We start from the raw sequence: 11,564 nt of genomic DNA, 5'->3' as shown, positions 1-11,564 counted from the left end.
TACCTATTAACATTTAGGACTGTTCAAATAAAAAAAGCTATTATACTAACTGATGATATTGTATTAAATTGTGTTTTATATTTCGGTGGGCGGGAAAGTTGGTTTGTGTGGGGTGATTTAGGTGTTGTTCTGCGTGGCTCATAATAAAATTATAATTTTTTTATTGTATATACAATGTTATAGTCTTTAATAAAATAATTATCTAAATAATTTTTAAAAATTGTCCAAATATTTTATTCAACACCAAATGTATATTCTGTCATACTTAATACTAAAATATGAAAAAGATGAAATTAAAGGACACAGGTTTAAATGCACATATTTTTGAATGTAATTGAGATATTGGCTTGCATTTTTTTGTAAAGGGTCGAGAATTTCCATATCTGACTAAAAATGATATTAAGAGAAAAATATGGACTAAATTGTTGTAGCTATCTGCGACCCTATTAAAATTTTGATATAAATCATAGTTTTAGAAATTAAACAAATATGTAATATAAGACAAAATCTTTATTTATGAACAAAACTCAATGAAATTTTCAACGCTTGTTAAATTTGTCATTTCAAATAAGAAAATGCAAAAAAATTGAAAAGGTCAAAGGGCATCCCGCAATTCCCAAAAATAGGAATGAAAATCCCAAAAATGGGATTTTTTACTTTTTTGCCTATAGCCAGCTTTGGGATTTTAAAACATGTCGCCAAAAGTGAAAGTTTTGATAAAAAAAGGGCCGTATTCGGAAGGACGCAGTGGCAACATTTTCAAAAAATAGGACAAGTTTTTTACGCCAAAGCGTTCTTATGTTCTTAAAGAATTTTTAAATTATAAAACATTTTACAATTTTACATGTCGTAGGTACCCTAGTTTGAGCCACAACAGCGCCTTCCCTGGGGCATCTTCAAAACTTAAACTCGAATACTCCTTGGCTACGCTCACGCCATTTTTATCCCGATCGGATCAGCCGTTTAGAAATGCCAGATTTATTTCCAAAAAATTTCCATTCTGCCCCACTGTGTATTGGGGGTCATAAGTTAAAATAATATTTTTTTTAATATCTCCTATTTCATACATTGAGGAGTCATTAAAAATTTGGGGAGAATTAAATTCACGGCATTTTTGTTTCATATAATTTTCCCTATTATCAGCTTTTTCGATACTTAATATTTCAAAATTCTTCTAAACCCAGGATCGGCAGACATATACTAATACTTGTATAAGTGGAAGAGCGAAAAAACAAGAAATGAGAAATCATTGTAATCTCTTCTCCACAAAAATGCATACATGGAAAACTGAAATTTAGAAGTAATATTAATGTAACACAATTTTTTTTAGATTAAAAGTAGCAAATGTTTTTCGCCTTGTTTTGCACATATTTATTTTAAATATTAAAATATATGTATATAAAAACACAAATTTGACTTTTTAACTATATTTTTAATTAAATATATAGATATTAAAGGTAAAGATTTAATAAAATTACATTACATTTTAGTTAATTATAATAATTTGCAAATTATGTTGAAAGAAAAAACATTTTAAAAAGTAAATAACTCTAAAAACTAATAAATATGTAGTTTAGATGCTAAAAAGTACAACAATAATTAGTATTATTCATCCCTTGATTAATATACTTTCGTTCATTTTCATCGCAAAAGCAAAAAACGAGCGACGACACAACCTGCTTCTATGACATCTTAAATGAGACTGAATTGTGTTTTCTATGCGTGTGAGTTGTCTGTGTAAATTTAGTAACAGCCAAAATACACTGTGTGTAGGAGTTGCCAAAATTCTCATTAAAATGTTTTAAAGTTAAAATTCGAACAAAATTACAGTTATTACTCTATATTACTACTAAGTCGACTACAAACTTAAATACCTTAAAAACTATGAAAAATAATTAAAATTTATATTATATTTTTTTAAATTACATCATTATTTCCCTTAACTTCATTAAACATATAATGGGGTTTTACATTACAATACTTTGTATTATCATTAGAGTTTCATTGCCTTTAATACAAAAAAAAAATTGTTTTTGAAAAATTTTCATTCATGTATTATGAAACTTAATTTTTTGGTTTATTTTCAATTTCAAATTGATTATGAAGAAGATTATGGTGAAGAATAAAATAAACCCAATTCACAAATCAAAATCTAAAAGAAAACTGCGAATAAATTGTGTATTGTATAAAGAAAAAATTTAAACAATTTTTGCAATACATTTCAAACTACAACATATTTTAGTTTTTCAGACTACAAAACATTTTCAAAAAATAATAAGTTGTATTAATACAAAATCAGATAATATGAAGTACCTTATACCTTGGAACGGAAGTCAGAGACGAAGTTGTCGTCCTTATATAACCGCTAAAGCGCTTTTAGGGGCTGGACCTAGTATAGGATAAATAGAAGTATACAAAACTAAAATTTTTGCAAATTTTTTATCAATAGCTTAATTGGTAATATGTAATGTGCGTTTAAGAAATTTTCGTAAAAGGACTTTGTATGGGAGCTATGACCAATTATGTACATAAAGACAAAATTTCAGAATTCTACTTGGTAATAAATATTGTGAATCTAAGTGATTTTCTGGACCTAGTATGAGAGCTATGACCAAATATGGACCTTTCGTAAAACAATTTTATAGTGAATTTATGTATATAAGAGCAATATTTTTGCTAAATGTATGGATATAAATATTTCGGAAGGGAACCTTGTATGTGTGTTTTTCTAAAAGGGACCTAATATGGGAGCTATGATCAATTGTGGACCGACCGGAAAAACATTTCACATTATTATATCTCTGTATATGAGCAACACTTGTGCCAAACTTTTATGGATATCTTCATTTAGTAATGAGTTATGTTCGTTTTAGTTATTTCGGGAGGGGACCTTATATGGAAGCTATGACCAGTTATAGACCGATGGAAAAAATTCCTAGTAATATTTTTGTGTATATGATCAATACTTGTACCAAATTTTATATGGATATCTTAATTAAGTAATGAGTTATACGTGTTTAAGTGTTTCGTGGTAATATTTCTTTATCGATATCTTTAGTAATGAGTTATGCGCGTTTAAGTGATTTTCGGGTGGGGACCTTGTATGGGAGCAATGACGAATTATGGACCGATCCAAAAAAACTTTCATTGTTATATTTCTGTATATAAAAGCAATAATTGTACCAAATTTTATATCGATATCTTCATTTAGTAATGAGTTATGCGCGTTTAAAAGATTTTCGGTAGGGGACTTTGTATGGGAGCTATGACCAAACATGAAGCGATCGAAAAAATCTTTCTTTGTAATATTTCTGTATATAAGAGCAATACTTGTACCAAACTTTATATCGATATCTTAATTTAATAATGATTTTCGGGTGGGGACCTTGTATGGGAGCTATGACCAATTATGGACCGATCCAAAGAAGCTTTCATGGTTATATTTCTGTATATGAGAACAATACTTGTACCAAATTATGACCAATTATGGACCGATTTTTATGGAATTATCTTGCATAGTTTTCGAGAAAATTACATCAAAATGTGTAAAAAATGCTTATTTTTTTCGAGGTAGTTTCAAGTTTTGATTCATAACTCTTCCCGATGTGAACCGATTTTGCCCATTTTCAATACCAAACTGCTTAGGATAACAATAAATATTTTCGGTGAATTTGGATAATGTCCTTGGCTTAGTTTTAACGTGGGCGTGTTTTAGGCAGACAGACGGAGAGACAGACGGACATAGCTAAATCGACTCAGAATTTCATAAGGACCAAGAATATATATAATTTGTATTTTATTCAGCTGTGTGTTTTTCAACGTGATGAACGTGACATTTAAAAGTATATGAAAGAAATCCGAAAATTTGCTTTTAAGGATATTTATTTTGTTTATATTTGCATATTTTAAAATAACTATAATTTCAACAAATATTTTCCGAAAAAACTCTATTTAAATATTAGCCTTTAAAATAATAGAAACTATTAAAAGCAAATGCTACTAAAGGTGCGAAAATATGCCGGAAATATTATTGTAACTTTTAATTCATCATAGTGATTAAGAAAAGCTTTCTGGTCTTTAATATAATAAAATTTGAATCTTTTTCTATAATAAAAGAAGTTGAAATTTTATGGAAAATACATATGGAAACGCCCATAAGTATTGTTGTTTTAATTTGAGGCCGCCTAAAAAAAGTGGTTTTTGGTCCCCCTTCTACCCTACATATGAACGTAAAAATATATTCAAATATGTATGTATGTAGAAAACTGTTTTACAGGATATATTTAAACATATTGTTTGTAACAGGATGATATGAAATAAATCCAAATATTTTGAATCAATTAATTAATTTGTCTATGTAAAATTTTATAAATTTTAAGAAATAACTTTATCTGAACACTTATTTATAGCAAAATAAAGTAATTTGTTTGTTGTATTTTTTTAAGAATATCTGATATTTTAATTTTCTACCATAAAAAGTAAAGTCGTGATATTAATTAACGAGATTTTTGATAAAATGTGAACGTATTGTTAATTTTTTAGGTCAATAAATTAAACATATTGTTTGTAACAGGATGATATGAAATAAATCAAAATATTTTGAATCAATTAAGTAATTTTTCTATGTAAAATTTTATAAATTTTAAGAAAAAACTTTATCTGAACACTTATTTATAGCAAAATAAAGCAATTTGTTTGTTGTCTTTTTTAAAGAATATCTTATATTTTATTTTCTACCATAAAAAGATATATAAATCTCGTGATATTAACGAGATTTTTAATAAAATGTGAACGTATTGTTAATTTTTTAGGTCAATAAAATTTTTTGCTTTTTTAGGTTCTTTGTTTTTTTTAATATTGCACAGTGGGACAGAGTCGAAATTTTTTGGAAATAAATCTGGCATTTCTAAACAGCTGATCCGATCGGGATAAAATTTGGCGTGAGCGTAGCCAAGGAGTATTCGAGTTTAAGTTTTGAAAATGAACCCTGCAGATGCCCCAGGGACGGCGCTGTGGAGGCTCAAAGTAGGGTACCTACTACATGTAAAATTTTTAAACTCGTGCCATTTTTTTGTTCTTCATCCAAATACAAAGATTTTCATATTTTCTCAAAGCGCTCGACGAAATCTTGAAACATGCTTGGACATACTACTTATCTCTTATAATATCAGAGTTATAGGCATTTAAAAATTTAGTGATACAAATTTTACCATAACTTGGTCCGATTTTTTTTTGAATACCGGGCGTAATTTTGGACCAAATGGACTCAATTTGTTCTTGTTAATTAGAAAAAAATAATAATTAAAAAACGATAAATTTCCAAAAAAATTTCAGATCAATATCATTTACAGATCCAAAAATATACGTTTTTTAATTTAATAATTCAAAAGTTTTAGATTTTTGCCAAAAATGTCTCTTAACTCTTTTATTAATAAAATAAAATTTTCTTTAAGAAAATATAACAATTTTATAGTTTTCTAAAAGGTATCTTTACGCAGAACGCTTTGGCGTAAAAAACTTGTTCTATTTTTTGAAAATGTTGCCACTGCGTCCTTCCGAATATGACCTATTTTTTATCAAAACTTCAACTTTGGGCGTTGATTATTTGTTGATTTAGTAAGATTCTCTGCACACTTCTAAATTTGAGGTCGTATGCTATGTGTAAAAAGTAATCCAAAAATCGTATTCTGGCATGAAGTGGTGAAATTCCGAAAGATAGGACTTCTTCATTAATACTTCTGCTTTTCTTTATATTTGAGAATTGCGACTTTTTCTCATTACATATTGAGCATCTCCAGAAGGAAGAAGTTTATGTTATGGCATTGCTGACCTTTCCATCAATCATTGTTAAGCTTAGCTGATATGATACGTTAATAGAGAATTCCTTTATTTTTATGCAAATGGGCTCCAGTGCATTTATTTAATCTTTTAAATATTCCACTAAATCTTTTGTTGTTTTCTTTGACTCCTTTATATATTCAAAAAATTTTTGAACCCGTAGTTGTTTTGATTCATATATCTTCAAATGAATTCCGATGCTTGACGATGATGGATTAAGGGAATATGAACGAATTTGTAATGGCACTAATGATGACATAAATACACTTTTGTAGTCTGCTAATGTCCGACTTCTACAAGCTTGTTTGTATTCTGGAAGTACTGATAAACCGTCCTTAGTTGGTCTTCTGAAAAGTCTGACACAATTCTTGATGCTGTGTTTTCGAGCAAAGATGATATATCAATATAAGTTTCTACATCATTAACAGCAATAGGTGATGGTAGGATAGTTTGTTTTTTTTTCTGGATCGCCTTGTATGATGGTAATATATTGTGTCCTTTTTTAATCCTTTCCTTTCGTTAAATGTATCATCAATTTCCTCATTTGAGATTGAAAAAAGTTTTTGTGTGACCCTCTTTTTTTACCTTGAACATAAGTCTTCGTATGACTTGCAAGGCGCTCCTGTTGATGTGCTGTAAGTTGAGATTTCCGTAGTAGTTTCCATCCAACTACAAAATTTTAATCGAAATTTCTTTTGATTTCCATCCACAGACTTGCTTTTTACTTCAAAAAGTTTTCAATTTTTGATATGCCTGTTTTGTCTACTTTTCTACTATATTTAGTTTTTATATAATTTGAAATGTCTTCAATTCTTTCTGGCCCTTTTGAAGATATACTCCATAAAACGGAACACAACTCTTCGTACTTTAATGTAATATTCATTGTAGATTTATTAAATCTGAGAAGTTTACTTATATACCAATTCTTGTCATTTCCGATACATGTATTCCAAAGTAAAAAATTACGATTTGTCTACCTATTAACATTTAGGACTATATTACTATAACCTGTAATTCAGTCATTGATATATCTTATTAGTGAATGAATCCAAATTATCATTACCTGTATATTTTTACCTATATGATCATAAACGAAACAGAACGAAATGATCTGTCGAAAAAAATTAGGTAAAAAATAGTTATAAATTTCTGAAAATTTAAGGATAATAGAACCTTTCAATTATAAGGATAAGCAAACAAAAAGAAAATAGGTAAATATAAGATTTAAATATGTTCTGTCATATTTATTACTAAAATATGAAAAATATGAAATTAAAGGACACAAGTTAAAAACATATTTTTGAATGTAATTGAGTAATTGGCTTGATTTTTTGTAAAGAATCGAGAATTTCCATATCTAACTAAAAAAATATATTAAGGGATAAATATGCACTAAATTGTTGTAGCTATCTGCGACCTATTAAAATTTTGATATAAATCATAGTTTTAGAAATTAAACAAATATGTAATATAAGACAAAATCTTTATTTATGAACAAAACTCAATGAAATTTTCAATGCTTGTTAAATTTGTCATTTCAAATAAGAAAATGCAAAGAAAAAAGGACATCCCGCAATTCCCAAAAATAGGAATAAAAAATGGGATTTTTTACATTTTTGACCATAGGGTCCACATTTCTTTCAAGGCTGGGAAAATACTTTTGGAGTAAATAGACATATTAAGGTTTCCAAAACTGCTTTCAGTTTTCTGATCCCAGCTTTGGGATTTTAGAACATGTCGCCCAAAGTTGAAGTTTTGATAAAAAATAGGCAACATTTTCAAAAAAAAAGCAAACGTTTTTTTATGCCAGAGCATTCTGCGTAAAGATACCTTTTAGAAAACTGTAAAATCGGTATATGTTCATAAAGAAAATTCTATTTTATTAATAAAAGAGTTAAGACACTTTTTTTTGCAAAAAAATTGCAAAAATCTAAAATTTTTGGAATTATTAAATTAAAAAACGTATATTTTTGGATCTGTAAATGATATTGATCTGTATCACTAAATTTTGAAATGCCTATAACTCGGATATTATAAGAGATAAGTAGTATGTATTCAAGATTTCGTCAAGCGCTTTCAGAAAATATATAAATCTTTGTATTTGGATGAAAAACAAAAAAATGGCACGAGTTTAAAAATTTTGCATGTCGTAGGTACCCTACTTTGAGCCGCCACAGCGCCGTGCCTTGAGCATCTGCAGGGTCCATTTTCAAAACTTAAACTCGAATACTCCTTGGCTACGCTCACGCGTAGCCGTTTAGAAATGCCGGATCAGCTGTTTAGAAATGCCAGATTTATTTCCAAAAAATTTCGATTCTGCCACACTGTGCAATTGTTGATGAAAATAGTAATGCTAATGTGAACAATATCACAAATAGTATCAATAACAATATTAACATTATAAAAACCATTAATGATAAGGAAGATCACTCAAGTCCAATGTCAAAGAATACTGGTGTCATACCAAAAAACAAGCCAAATACATTGAGATCGCATAAAACGGAAAAGATCTAAACTGGAATGGACCGTTATGTCACTTATTCAAAACGTAAGTCCGGCCCTAAGACTTCAAAAGTGGAACCAAGTCCAAAACAGGCGAAAACAAATTCGGTAAGTCAAAATCGTTTTGCACTCCTTGACAACCAGGAGAGTGAAAAAGCATCATCCATGCCTCTAAAAGACCACAAGCCACTTCCCCTCTATTTGCGCGAACCTATCACAAATCTATTGGTTAATAAGTTGTCCCAACTTGTAGGCAATGAAAATTTCCACATAGTCTCCCTACGCAAAGGAAACATTTAGGAAACAAAAATACAGACTTATTCAGAAAAGTCTTTTAGAACAATAGTTGATATCAACTAAAAAGTGCAAAGGGTTTGGCAGTAGTTATCAAAGGTGTAGATTTGTACCAAATGGTGACATTAAAAAGGCGCTAGAGACTGAAGGTTATGAAGTGAAGTCCATTCACAACATATTTAACAAGGACAAAATTCCTCAACCAATGTTTAGAGTTGAAATTACTTTTAACTCTTCACAATTCAAGAAAAAGGGTGATACTCATCCCATATATAGTTTAAGATATCTTCTTAATCGCAAAATAACTGTAGAGGAACCCATTAAACGCAGAGGTCCTCCTCATTGCCTAAATTACCAAGAGTACGGTCACACCAGAACTTTCTGCAAATTACCATCTGTTTGTGTTAGATGCGGAGACGTCCATAAAAGCCAAGATTGTCCCCACCTAAAAAACAGATAACAGTAAAAGAAAATGCAGTAACTCTGGTCAAAATCACACTGCTAACTATCGCGGATGTCCAGTATATATACACATGCAATAATTAAATAAGGCCAGAAGACCTTTATATGCTCAATACAAAACTTCTAACTTCCCAAGTGTTCCTAATACTTCTAGTTCTCAATATAGAAGTATCACAAATAAAAGCAATCAGAATAAATCGTATGCCCATACGACAAAAGAGGGTTCCGTTACCCAAAGTAATGCAAAACAAACTTCTAGTGCCCAAATAAAAATAATGAAAATCTGCAAACAAATAATGAAAATAATACCACGTTATTTTCATATGCACATGCATTAAAAGAGGGTGTACCCGCACCCGGAACAAATTCTCAAAACTCTATTGAAAATTTAATTCAAACCATGAACAGTTTCATGGCAAATATGCAAAATATGTTTCAACAATTAATGCAGAATCAAAGCATGCTCATGCAGATCCTGCTAAATAAGAAATGAATTCCCTAAGAATTTATTTTTGGAATGCTAACGGCCTTATCCAACACAAGAATGAAGTTGAACAATTCCTGCTACTTCAGGAAATTGACGTACTACTCGTCTCTGAAACACACTTTACCCTAAAGAATTGTTTCAGAATTAACGGATACTACACTTACGATACAAATCATCCAAGTGGCAGGGCCTGTGGTGGAACAGCCATATTAGTGAGAAAAAATATTAGACATTTCCCAATGCCAGAATACAAAAAGGACCATATCCAGGCCACCTCTATAAATATACCTTATAGCAGATTTACAATATCTTCAATATATTGTCCTCCTAGGTATAATATTAATCGAGAGCAGTTTCTCGATTACTTTAAAACTCTTGGACCAAGATTCATAGCTCATTCAAGCTGCTGATTATAATGCAAAACATACATTTTGGGGCTCTCGCCTCATTACTCCCTAAGGCAGACAATTGCTAGAAACAATATCGCATAACAGACTAGATTCCATATCTAGTGGCCAACCTACCTATTGGCCTACAGACCTCAATAAGATTCCCGATCTAATTGACTTTGCTATAATCAAAAACATAAAACGAGAATTTATTTCAGTGATCCCTTCACTGGACCTCTCGTCAGACCACTCGCCTACAGTTTTAACGTTATTAGAAACCCCAAACTATTCTTGTTTCCCTAACAAGATGACGAACTGGTTAAAGTATAAAATGTATGTCAGCTCACACTTGCTGCAAAACATTTCATTGAAAAATTACCATGAAATACAATCCGCTGTCGATATATTTACGGATATCTTACAAGATGCTATCAAAGTTTCTACACCCTCAGTCACCTTGGGATACTACAAAATGTCCTAGGAACATTGAGACTCTAATTAAAGAAAAGAGAACACTCAGGCGTCAATGGCAACAATCGCGATCTCCAAACATAAAGGTAAAACTTAATCAGTGCCAAACAAGACTTCACATCGCCTTAAAAAATAATAAGGAATCTAATCTGAGAAATTATCTTAAAAACGTACACCCTACTAAGAAAACAGAATATTTTCTCTGGAAAGCTGTTAAACATATGCAATGCCCTATTGTATATGAGTCACCCATACGCCTCCAGAATGGTCAATGGCCAAAAAATACTCAGAAAAACTTGAAGCATTCGCCAATCACTTGGAGAATGTGTTAACTGAAAATGATAAAGATTCTTCTATTAGTGCTAACATTATAAATAATGTGGTTCCACGCCCAATAAAATTCCGGTTCTCTTCCATGAAGACGACAATTAAAGGTGTAAAGGCAGGAAAATCACCTTGTATAGATAAAATTACTACCACGATGCCATGAAAATCCTGCAGATCTTGGAACACGAGGGTGTAAACCACAAGATCTTAAAAAAAATCCTTTATGGACTAATGTGGCTACTTGACTTCCAAGATAATTGGCCTAAATCGAACCCACCTGCCATAGCTCTTATGGAACAAAGAAAGTTGAAGTTCACTGTTCCGTTACAGATGAACTCAATATAATTCAAAGATTTTCTTCATATCGGCGAGCCCTCGCCGTAATAGCGTATATTTATAGGTTCTTACGTTCTACTAGTAAAAGAATAGAGAAAACTATGTTTAAAAGTTTAACGCTCTCTCACGAAGAGCTAAATAACGCAAAAATTAAATATATTAGACTAACACAGAAGTTTCATTATTCTGAAGATTTAAAGAATCTTTCGGATTCTAAGCATATTTCAAAGAAAAGCTCTCTGCTTACTCTAAATCCATTTCTCGACGCTCAAGGTCTTATGCGGGTTAATGGTAGATTAGCTAATGCCCCGCTTACGTACTATGAGCGATATCCCATAATTATCCCTAACTCTTCTCAATTTTGCAAAATTTTTCTCGAGTTTGTACACAAAACTCTAGTCCATGCTGACATAACCCTTATGATGAGCGCAGTAAGAAGCCAGTTCTATATTCCTGGT

The sequence above is a fragment of the Lucilia cuprina genome, chromosome 4, assembly GCF_022045245.1.
Source record: "Lucilia cuprina isolate Lc7/37 chromosome 4, ASM2204524v1, whole genome shotgun sequence".
Classification (NCBI taxonomy): domain Eukaryota; kingdom Metazoa; phylum Arthropoda; class Insecta; order Diptera; family Calliphoridae; genus Lucilia; species Lucilia cuprina.
This window is presented reverse-complemented; position numbering follows the sequence as displayed.